This window comes from Bufo gargarizans, chromosome 4 (assembly GCF_014858855.1).
Source record: "Bufo gargarizans isolate SCDJY-AF-19 chromosome 4, ASM1485885v1, whole genome shotgun sequence".
NCBI classification, from domain to species: Eukaryota; Metazoa; Chordata; class Amphibia; order Anura; family Bufonidae; genus Bufo; species Bufo gargarizans.
In genome coordinates, this window is record NC_058083.1 from 201,624,417 (window position 1) to 201,636,600 (window position 12,184).

A 12,184-nucleotide genomic window follows, 5' to 3' on the forward strand; every position below is an offset into this window, starting at 1 on the left:
ATTTTTACAGTACACCCCAAAAACCATGTGAAGGAGGTGTAAGGAAAATTCTAATTCCAGGTTAGATGTAACTAGTTACAAGTCTGAGGTAAGACAAGAGAATATAAGTGGCAGGCCCATGACCGTTGCTGTTCTGTTACTTGTATTAGGAATATTACTCAATAAACAACTACTACTCTAATTTTTTCTTCACTACCACTCCTCTCCTCTACTTGCTCTGTGTGCTGTTGCACGGCTGCTCCTAATGGCTAATCAGCCTCTGCTATAACTGTGCTGGTGACCTAATTTCCTTGCCTGAACAATTAGGTTCCTGACTTACTTCCTTTCAAAGGTGTGCTGTTTCCTGTTGTCTGCCGTGTACTGACCTATGCCTGTTTACAATTGTGACCCTATGTTGCCAGCTCTGACCTCGGATCTATTTCATGGATTTGCACAAATTCTGCCAGCCCTGACCTCTGACTGTTACTATGTGTTGTGCCTGTTCCTTTGGTGCCTTACACTGATGTCAATGACCCCCTCAGCTGTTACCCGGGGTTCAGACCTGAGCGTTCCAAATGGAGCGCTCTGTATGCGCGATTGTACCGGCGTTTACAATCGCGCATACAGAGACAGGCGAACACACATTGTCGCGCGTTCCCGAATATCTATGTACGGGAACGCGCGACAAAACGCCCCAAAAAAGCTCAAAAACTTGTTTGAGCGTCGGGCGTTTTACAGCGCGATCGTACGCGCTGTAAGCGCCCAGGTGAGAACCATTCCCATAGGGAAGCATTGGTTTCTCCTTGTTGAGCGTTTTACAGCGCGTAGGAACGTGCTGTAATACGCTCAGGTGTGAACTTAGGGTTAGGCCTCTTTCACACGAGCGTGACGGATTGGCTCCGGATGTGTTCAGGATGCGTTCAGTGAAACTCGCACCATTTTGCAAGCAAGTGCAGTCAGTTTTGTCTGCGATTGCGTTCAGTTGTTCAGTTTTTTCCACGCGGGTGCAATGCAGTTTGATGCATTTTTCACGCGCGTATTAACAAACTTAGGCCTCCTGCACACGAACGTTTTTTTACACGGTCCGCAAAAACGGGGTCCGTAGGTCCGTGATCCGTGACCGTTTTTCCGTCCGTGGGTCTTCCTTGATTTTTGGAGGATCCACGGACATGAAAAAAAAGTCATTTTGGTGTCCGCCTGGCCGTGCGGAGCCAAACGGATCCGTCCTGAATTACAATGCAAGTCAATGGGGACGGATCCGTTTGATGTTGACACAATATGGTGCCATTTCAAACGGATCCGTCCCCATTGACTTTCAATGTAAAGTCTGGAGTTCTGTTATACCATCGGATTGGAGTTTTCTCCAATCCGATGGTATATTTTAACTTGAAGCGTCCCCATCACCATGGGAACGCCTCTATGTTAGAATATACTGTCGGATATGAGCTACATCGTGAAACTCAGATCCGACAGTATATTCTAACACAGAGGCGTTCCCATGGTGATGGAGACGCTTCAGGTTAGAATATACAAAAAAACTGTGTACATGACTGCCCCCTGCTGCCTGGCAGGTGCTGCCAGGCAGCAGGGGGCAGACCCCCCCCCTGTTTTTAACTCATTGGTGGCCAGTGGGCCCCCCCTCCCCTGTTGTTAACTCGTTGGTGGCCAGTGTGCGCACCCCCCTCCCTCCCTCTATTGTTTTAATACATTGGGGCCAGTGTGCGCGCGCCCCCCAACCCCCCCTCTATTATTTTAATACATTGGGGCCAGTGTGCGCGCGCCCCCCCAACCCCCCCCCCTCCCTCCCTCTATTGTTTTAATACATTGGGGCCAGTGTGCGCGCGCCCCCCCAACCCCCCCTCCCTCCCTCCCTCTATTGTTTTAATACATTGGGGCCAGTGTGCGCGCGCGCCCCCCCAACCCCCCCTCCCTCCCTCTCTCTATTGTTTTAATACATTGGGCGGGGCCAGTGTGCGCACCCCCCCAACCCCCCCCCCCCTCCCTCCCTCTATTGTAATCATCATCGGTGGCAGCGGAGTAGAAGATTTTCATACTTACCTGCTTCTTGCTGCTGCGATGTCTGCGTCCGGCCGGGAGCTCCTCCTACTGGTAAGTGACAGCAATGCGCCGCACAGACCTGTCACTTACCAGTAGGAGGAGCTCCCGGCCGGACGCAGACATCGCAGCAGCAAGAAGCAGGTAAGTATGAAAATCTTCTACTCCGCTGCCACCGATGATGATTACAATAGAGGGAGGGAGGGGGGGGGGGGGGGGTTGGGGGGGTGCGCACACTGGCCCCAATGTATTAAAACAATAGAGGGAGGGAGGGGGGGGTTGGGGGGGGGCGCGCACACTGGCCCCAATGTATTAAAACAATAGAGGGAGGGAGGGAGGGGGGTGCGCACACTGGCCACCAACGAGTTAACAACAGGGGAGGGGGGGGGGCCGCACAATGATATTCAAACTGGGGAGGGGGGGGGGGGGTCTGCCCCCTGCTGCCTGGCAGCCCTGATCTCTTACAGGGGGTGAAAGAACACGGCAGCACCCGATCTCTTACAGGGGGGTTAATTGTACTATCATATCCCCCTGTAAGAGATCGGGTGCTGCCAGGCAGCAGGGGGCAGTCTTGTACAAAGTTTGCAGTGTATTCTAACTAGAAGCGTCCCCATCACCATGGGAACGCTTCTGTGTTAGAATATACTGTCGGAAATGAGTTTTCACGAAGTGAAAACTTAGATCAGAAAAAGCTTTTATGCAGACGGATCTTCGGATCCGTCTGTATCAAACTAAAACCTACGGCCACGGATCACGGACACGGATGCCAATCTTGTGTGCATCCGTGTTCTTTCACGGACCCATTGACTTGAATGGGCCCGTGAACCGTTGGCCGTGAAAAAAATAGGACAGGTCATATTTTTTTCACGGCCAGGAAACACGGCTCACGGATGCGGCTGCCAAACGGTGCATTTTCCGATTTTTCCACGGACCCATTGAAAGTCAATGGGTCCGTGAAAAAAAACGGAAAACGGCACAACGGCCACGGATGCACACAACGGTCGTGTGCATGAGGCCTTAAGGTTTACAAACAACATCTCTAACAACCATCAGTGAAAAACGCATTACATCTTCACTTGCTTGTGGATGAAATGTGTTTTTCACTGAAGCCCCATTCACTTCTATGGGACCAGGACTGCGTGAAAAACGCAGAATAGAGAACATGCTGCATTTTTCACGAACTGATGCGTGAAAAACAACGCTCATGTACACAGACCCATTGAAATGAATGCGTCAGGATTCAGTGCAGGTGCTATGCGTTCACATCACGCATCGCACCCGCGCGGAAAACTTGCTCGTGTGAAAGGGGCCTTAACGACACTGGGACTACTCCAGGTTGCCTGCAGCGAAATTCAGATCTGCTCTCCTGAACATAGATGCCCAACGCCCAACGGCATAGGTAGGTTTAGAGTAGGACCTACCTGACAGAGACCACCTTGTCGCAGGTAGGCAGGCACAGATGTGTTTTGATCAAAATATATTGGCTGAGAGTCTCGGATTTTATCATATCAGAGTGAGGACTTAGTCCATATATAATGCTTGCATCTGTTGTGCATTATTATCTGTTTTCTGTGATTTTTTTTGTCAATAATGTAGCCATGCACATGCGCATGTTTATTTATCATATCATGCAGGATGCTTTTATCTTTGTTTTTTATCTTTTCTTTGTGAATTTTAAATACCAGGGAGCCACCAAGATAACACCCTTAGGTTTAGCCCAAAGTAAAACAGGTTGGTTGACACAGTCGTTCCACATCTACTGCCGTAATAATAGGTACAGAAGACTCAACAATTGTCAGGAAAAAGTTAAATTGTTTGGAAGACCAGAATAAACATAGAACTATTAATTATGTAACACTTTACTTCACCAATTCGGTCCTGTTGTGCCATTAAAATCAATTTGCTCAGTTCTGAGCACGTATATTGTAGGATCTGCTGTTTTTTTCCCCAGGGATTATTTGATGATGGCCTAAATACAGGGATTCTGCATGGCATTTCTTCTAATGAAGGCGGATGACTGCATCTTTAACCGCAGATTTTTGTGCAGACGCATGGCATTCCCACGCTAATCACATACACACATGTAGGAGCGGATATCCATTTATCCAAACACATCCTTCAGACTGCCATGTTATCAGAAGTGCCTGCCGCTTACCCAAGCTCAGTTTCTCTGTGCCTTATATTAAACACTCACAGCAGCACTGCAATAGCTACAAGTCCAAACTACGCAGTTTCAATACACGCTCGGGTTTCCATATTTTTTTATATCGACATATGCCAATAATGTCAAAGGCTGTGTTCTCCCCTCCGTTGAGGTTTCTGTTCTTCTGATCTGTCCGAAAAATGAAACTGATCTGATTTAGGGCCCATTCAGACGGCCGTATGAACGGGTCCGCACGTGTTCCGCAATTTTGTGGAACGGATGTGGACCCATTCATTTTATGCCAGCAACAGTGGTTCCGTTCTGCGGCTCCATGGAAAGGATAGAGCATGTCCTATTCTCGTCGGCAATCACGGACAATAATAGGCATTTTTTATTATGGTTGTGGCCATCCGCGAAATACTATGGTCGTGTGAATGCACCCTTATTGTAAGCATCAGTTGTATCAGTTTTTGTTAGCTGAGTCGGGTTTCAGTTATTTCTGACGGAGAAAATACAGCAAGCAGGACATTTTCTCCCCTCAAAAATAACTGATGACTAATGCAACTGCATCCAAACAAGATTTTTAATTTTTTTTTTTTTTTGTTCTTCTGTGAAGAGCAAAGAAAGACTAATAGGTGCAGGTTGCAGCCACTTGCCGATTCCCAGTGACGCAATTTTTTTTCATATTTGCTATGTAGTGTAGGGTATTCGGGTGGGGCACGTCTTTCTTTTTGTTTACCTTTAGGCTTTAGGGCTACATGACGACATTTGGCGTGCAGCTATTTGTCGCAGTAATATTGCGTGACATATTTTAAAATGCTAGTCAATGGTGTCGCACATAGTGCAACGCAACAGTCATGAAAGATCCATCCAAGATGCATTTTTGTGTTACTGTTGTGTCGCAGTACAACACCATAGACTAGCCTTATAAAATATGTCGCCCCACATATGTCGCAATGTAGTTGTACCCTTTTTTCCGGGCGAAACATGTCACTGCGCAGCTCTAGCCTTAATTGTGTCTTGTATAGTGACAAAAAACAGCATGGGGCTGACGCTGACTGCTAACTACACTTCTGTACCACGTCTGAGTTATGTGGAGCCATCATATAGTGCCATACTGTACTTCCGCAGGTCCCCGATATTATAATAAGGCACACACAGTTCTGTCAGATTGGAGGTTTACATCTTTTTTTTAATGCATCTAGGGACAAATACAAACAGCATCTGACAGAGTCATAAGGGCGCCCCCCATGTGGCTCCATACTATGGAGCTATATAGCCTCTGTACTGTTGTATAGGGTTTGTGTGCATGGCTCCTGGCAAAGGAATACATCAAGGTACAGAGATAAAAGAGCTGATTATAGCTAGGATATACATGTCCATGTACAAAGCCATTATGAAAACATCTCCAGGTAATGTTAAGTTCAACATAAAAAGGCAAATATCCCAGAGATACAGGAGCAGGAAGTGTACAAAGCCTTGTTACTGGACTTCAGGCAGGAGATGCGGACATTAGTATACAATATACGGTATATAAGAGACCCTTCTGACAAACATGCAGGCACAATTAGGCCTGGTGAACAAACCTCTGCATCCTACTAATGAAATAATTGAATGTGCAGTGGCCATAATGCAATTATAATACCCCTAGCATCTTCTATGACTACATCCTTGTACTAGGAGACACGCAATATTCAATGTATACACAGCGTGCACACTGCACACCAGTGGCCATACCTTGGAGTCTGTCGGTCACCCGTGTTCTCCAGTTCACCTCTACCACAAAAAATGACTGCTGGCCCCTTTCTTCTACTAACACCTACGTATTCCCCACTGGGGAGCTTTTACTTCCCTTTTGAAGCACGTGTGACATTTAGCATTTGCTTGAGACAAATCTCACAAGGCATTAATTAAAATCCTACTCCATGCCACACATCCTGGCCCCTGTCTGAAGCATTGCACTAGGTCTTAACACATATAATATGGACAATACATGACCCGGACACGTGGTAAAAGGCAAACCTAGCTTTTCTCTGATTGAACACAATAATCATTTTATAATGGAGCGGAAATGTTAGGCCGCATTTCGCTGACTGTGCAAAGGGAAAGGAAATTCATTATTCATCCACCCTGCGCTAATGTGGGAACACCCCCGGCCACTAAAGGAGCAATACTGATATTACAAGTCTATCCCACTAGTTCTAAGTATAATTCGGAATCGCTTACTGTCCTTCCTGTAATCCTCAGGTATAAACTACAAGTGCTGAGGATTACAACTCATCAGGAAGCAGGCCTCAGATTGGATGCCAGGAGCGCTGTACGCGGCCTTCTCTGTGACAAACTACACGGGGTGACACATGCATTTTGTGTGTTAGTTATGCCTTCTGTCAGTCAACGAGAAAAGTGTGTTCATCATGTTATGGTGGTCGGGTCTCCTTATAGGAAATTGCAGGCCCTGTGTGTGGCTCTCCGCTCTAGGATGGCGAAAAGAAATCAGGCAGACAAAGTTGCAACTTAAAGGGGTTGTCCACTTTCTGCCCACTTGTAACCAATGTGAATGTAAGATGACTATATGGCACTTACTAATATAGTCTTTGTTGATATTCTGTACCATTTTCTATATTTCAGGCCTCATGCACACGACGGTATGTATTTTGTGGTCTGCAAAAAACGGATCTGCAAAAAATATAGATTACATCCATGTGCATTCTGTATTTTGCGGGACGGAACAGCTGGCCCCTAATAGAACAGTCCTATCCTTGTCCGTAATGCGGACAATAATAGGACATGTTCTATTTTTTTTGCAGAACGGAAATATGGAAATACGGAAACGGAATGCACACGGAGTACCTTCCTTTTTTTTTTTTTTTTTGCAGACCCACTGAAATGAATGGTTCAGCATAAGGTCCTCAAAAAAAAAAACAGAACGGACACAGAAAAAAAATACGTTCATGTGCATGAGCGCTTAGGCAGATCTTCCGTGCTGTCCGCATAGAGTTCCAGTCCATAAGATGGCCGCTGATGGGGGGGTCATGTGACCAGATACATCACTCAGCCTCTTACATTCAAACACCCGGTACCTGCACTGCAGATGGCAGGTGCAGAGTATCTGAATGGAGGAGGCTAGGGCCTGGTCACATGACCCTCCATCAGCAACCATTTTATGGACAGAATCTCCATGCGCAAAAGACTTGGCAAACAAGAGGACACACCTTATAAAACATAGAATACAGAACAGAATTTCAACAAAGGCTATATTAGTAAGTGCCATATAGTCATCTTACAAACATGTTGGTCAACACCAGGGTGGATAAAAATCTACGATTTTTTTTTAAAATCGAAAAAACATCTTTTTTTTTTTATTTAAATCAGATTTTTTTTATTTAAATTTGATTTTTTTTATTTAAATCAGATTTTTTAATATAAAATGCTTTTTGAGGAAAATATATTACCATCCAAAGGTTATTTGATTATGAAATAAAGATTACTTTTTTAATTATGTAGAATAAGGCTGTATATGTTTAATTTTTTGTTAAATTCCATGAATCCATTCAGCTGTTTTATTGCTGATGCTGTTGAAATTTGGAAGGAACTGAGTGAACACTTAAAAACAGAACTACACATGGACAGAATTAAATTACAAGCATTAAAAAAAAACGAATGGGACAAGCACTGTCTCCAGCTCATTTTTTGGCAAATATTGTCAATATCCAGTATCAGGGTCAAAACTTAAGTGCTGAGGAAGAGGAGTTAGCTATGACATGGGTATCCAGCAATCATCCATCTGTAATGCCAACTATAATGAACTTCAAAGCCAAAGGGGAACCATTCAAAAAATAATAATATGTTTGCTGAAGATATTTTAAAGAAAGTCACACCAGTGAACTGGTGGAAGTCACTTAAAATATATATGTTTTCTTTAGCCAAATTAGTTAACAAACATGGATGTGCAAGCAAATAACATGCTGTAATGTTATTGTTTCAGTTGAATAAATCCTATTTAAATTGTTATTATTAAGGTAATGATTATTTTTCTCCTTCCTAAGTACAACAGAAAAATTGTCCAAATATGAATCTTTATGTAAAAAACTATGATTTAAATCAAATCCACCCTGGTCAACACTGACCAGAAAGTGGCCAACCCCTTTTAAGCAAGGTGGCTTTTCCTTTCTTCATGTGAGGTAGAAAGCTGATAGTTACAACAGTCTTTGGTTACAGGCTTAGTTACAGGCAACAAAGATGTTACTGTCCTTTAGGGCCCATTCACACGTTCCGGTTCTGGTCTCCTAAAGCTAAGATTGCAGATGTGATGTGAACATCGGCAGCCTAATCAGGTGGAGGAACAGAATGCTAAAGTTCACCATATTCAGCACACGGCCAGATAGGGCCGCACACCGCCAGGTCCCCACAGACTACAATGGGATTTGATAGGGATCCGGCTGCTTTCCAGCAAAAATAACAGCACAGGTTTCCTGATACAGTTTTGGAAGCCAAAATCAGGAGTGAATCATAAAAGGAGAAGGACTGATACGACTTCTCTTATTTAAATTCACTCCTAGTTTTGGCTTCCAAAAGTGCATGTAGAAACCTGACTGTGTGACCGTACCCTTAGTAATAACTATCTTTAGCTGTTAAAGGGATTGTCTGGGCTTAGAGCTGAACCCGGTCACCCATTCAGCCCCTTCAGTGGAGCATTGGAGCATTTTAAGGGCTTTTTCTTCAGATCCGGTGATGTACCTACTGGGCTTCTGATGGCCATGCTGGGTGGAGGTTTCTGCTCAGCAGTGCTCCCAGTGATGTAACCAGCACTGATGGACGGTCTTTAGCGCTGCCCTAGCCTGAAAAAAAGCCTGACATCACCGGGAACCCTGCTAGGCAGAAATCTCCGCCTAGCAGTGTGTCAATGAAAACTAAACAGCCCTTGTCCTGTGCGATGGGGAGCATCCGAGCACGAAATGCTATGATGCTCATCTCAGAGGGGCTGCCTGGGTGCAGGAGGGGTTATGTCCAGATTCTGAACCTGGACAACCCCTTTAAATAATTTGCAAAAGTACTGAAGGTAAGTTACTGCAATCCACTGTAGTCATTCATACACATTAAAGGTGAAGGGAATATTAAGAAAAGTAAGACTTCATGTCTTCAGTTTTTACAAGACGTTAAGTGATGTTTGTAATGGACTCTGAAAGATGTCACTGAGATTTCCCTTTCTTTGTTATAGGGTATAACAGTGCAGAACGCCACACTAATAGAGGAGCATTAACCAAAGCATCGACACAGCCTAAGGCCTATTTCACATGGCCACAACACGGCTGCAGCAGCTAATGAGATGATATATGGAACAGGCACATGCAAGGGGCATTATGGTTGGCAAAAGACCCCTGCAGCCTCTAACTACACAAACTGCATTGTGCTACAGGGGCACAATTTGTTGAGAACAATCTCCCCAGGAAGCTATGGCAAAGAATATGTTTACCATAATACTGAATAACATGCCATAATACTGTATCTAACGGACTATGGGACAATATTTTTTCAGTTGTATTTGTATTGGCTCGAATTGCATTGAGTACAGCAGGCACTATAAAAGTCTAAAGCTGGCCATATACATATACATGGAACCTAATGCCAATTTCATGGTATGGTCTGCCAGTGTAGTGTGGCATGTTGATGATTGTACAAACAATTCAACGCATGTTTGGTCAGCTGCTTTCCTGCCAGTGCTAACCTTATGTCAGACCAGCTAAGGAGTTCACGTTTTTCCCCTACGTAACATTTCTATTGCGAAAAAAGAGTGATGCTCTGAGTACTCCAACACCCCTCAGGCTGCAGTGAATGGTCTGACTGAGTAAGGCCTGTATTACACTGGCCAAGGGTCGGAGGAAGGCTCGTTAGCGATGATAGGCCTAAGTAAAGGTGCTGCCGATTACCCAAAACGCTCATAGAGCAATTGCATATTTTATGCAATCACAAAATCATCGTTGGCCAGCAGATCATGCCATCTAATCACGCTTTGCTGCCGGCAAATTAGGATTCTGTATGGGGACGAATGATGGCATTAGCGATCGCTCCTCCCTATTCTGTGGAGGAGATCCCTGCATGTCCAGGGAGCGGTCTCCTTCACTGACGAGCAGACGTTCCTTCCCGACAGTCGTAAGGCTCATCCTCATACAGCCAGGCTAGTTTGCCATGCTAAACATACAAACAAAAGGAGGAAGTTAAAAGCCAGCACAGAAGGTCGAAGACATGGAGGGACTTCACCATGTGTTATCCAGAGAAGCATCCACCTGTTAAAATAAGTGAAGATAACACAAAATATTTGCATATAGGCAGTTAATATGTGACTTTGACGGTCCATTTCTGCTGCAGATCCATGATAATGCTGTGTTGCTGATTTGGCCAGGATTCACTCTTGATTTCTCCATACTGCATTGGAAAAGGTCACCGCTGAGAGGACAACCCGTCACTTTTCAACAGATGTTGTGGATCTGCTGCTGTGAAATTTTCTGCTACATGAAAAACCCAGTCAGTTGAATAGTACTGCAAATGGCTGTGCTGCGCGGAATTCCCAACATAAACGTACCACGTGGGATCTTTGCCTTGAAAGTATTCCTGGTTAATCCGAAGGGAACGACTAAAGCTCAAAGGGGTTTTCCCATCTCATCGCTAGGATATGCCCCCATTGTCTGATAGGTGAGGGTCCCACACCTACATATCTCATAAACCCAGTGCACGGCTGCCTTTCAATCATTTCTATGTCGGCTGCATAGAAGTAAATGGATGTGGTGGCCACTCACGCGCGGCGAGCTCCCATTTATTTCTGTGGGTATTCCAAAAATCACTGAGCGCGTCGCTTGGCTATTTTTGGCAGGATAATAAGAACAATCGGCACTGCTGACCACTACTTTGCTAGATTCATTTTGGGCTTTGTTTTAGAGATAGGTGTAGGACCCACACCTATCAGAAAATGAGGGCATACCCATATCCCATACCCCCCTTTTTAAAGGGGTTGTAACCAAGTTTTTAACATCAATGAAACAAGCATCAAAAATCAGGGACACTTTCAGTGCACATAGGAAGGTGCATGAAGATGAAGTTTTTCAGGTCCTTGGTATGGTGCCTTCATCTGGTAATGTACCCTCTATCCACAGGTTAAGGGATAAATATCTGATTGGGACCCCACTTGTCGGACTTCACCCCATTCCCTAATTAGATACTTATTCTGTGGATACCATACAACTTGTCTCATCCCCTGTAACATCAGGTTTAGGCCTCATGCACATGACCGTGCCGTTTTTTGCGGTCCGCAAACCGCGGATCTGCAAAAAACGGATGGCGCCCGCGTTGCCTTCCGCAATTTGCGGAACGGAACGGGCACTGGCAATATAAATGCCTATTCTTGTCCAGAAAGCGTGGACAAGAATAGGACATGTTATATTTTTTTAGCGGGGCCGAGGAACGTAGCCACGGATGAGGACAGCACACGTAGTGCTGTCCGCATCTTTTGCAGCCCCACTGAACTGAACGGGTCCGCATCCAAGCCGCCAAAACGTCCAGACCCAGACAAAGGGGGTGTGCATGAGGCCTTACACAGGGCAATCTTTTCAGCCAAAACAGGACCAGATACAAGAATGTCTTTCTTTTATATTGTTCTTCCCTTTTCGCTTCCATTTTGGCTTTAGCTAAAATAATGACATAAAACTGACTTGAAGCTTTGCTGACCATACAAACACATAAACACATTCCGTTATTTTCATTCTTCCTCTGCTCCTATAATACAGCAGAAAAGCAGAAATAAAAAGCGCTAATGTGAAAGCACCTAAATATTTCCTTTTGCTGTGAATTGTCGCTGAAAACTATGTCCAGCTCCTGTATGTACTATATGTTAAAACATGACCAATACAGTTCAGATGGGCGTCACTAAATCATAATGAAAAAGCTAAGTGTTTCACGGACGTGTGCTGTACGTGTTCTCCACGGACAGCACACGTCCCTATTCATTTTAATGTG

General features: G+C 44.8%; 1 protein-coding gene across 5 annotated transcripts in view; it reads right to left on the reverse strand.

Annotated features, from left to right (window-relative positions):
• Positions 1-12,184, reverse strand: part of TNK2 (tyrosine kinase non receptor 2) — a 228,482-nt gene that overhangs the window by 122,766 nt on the left and 93,532 nt on the right. Inside the window, exon 1 of one of the 5 annotated variants that reach the window (XM_044289994.1) lies at positions 5,915-5,975. The exons of the other annotated variants lie outside the window; for them this stretch is intronic. The gene's annotated coding sequence lies outside the window, so the exon portion shown is untranslated. Of the gene's footprint in view, positions 1-5,914; positions 5,976-12,184 lie in introns of those variants that run through there. 5 annotated transcript variants of the gene reach the window in all.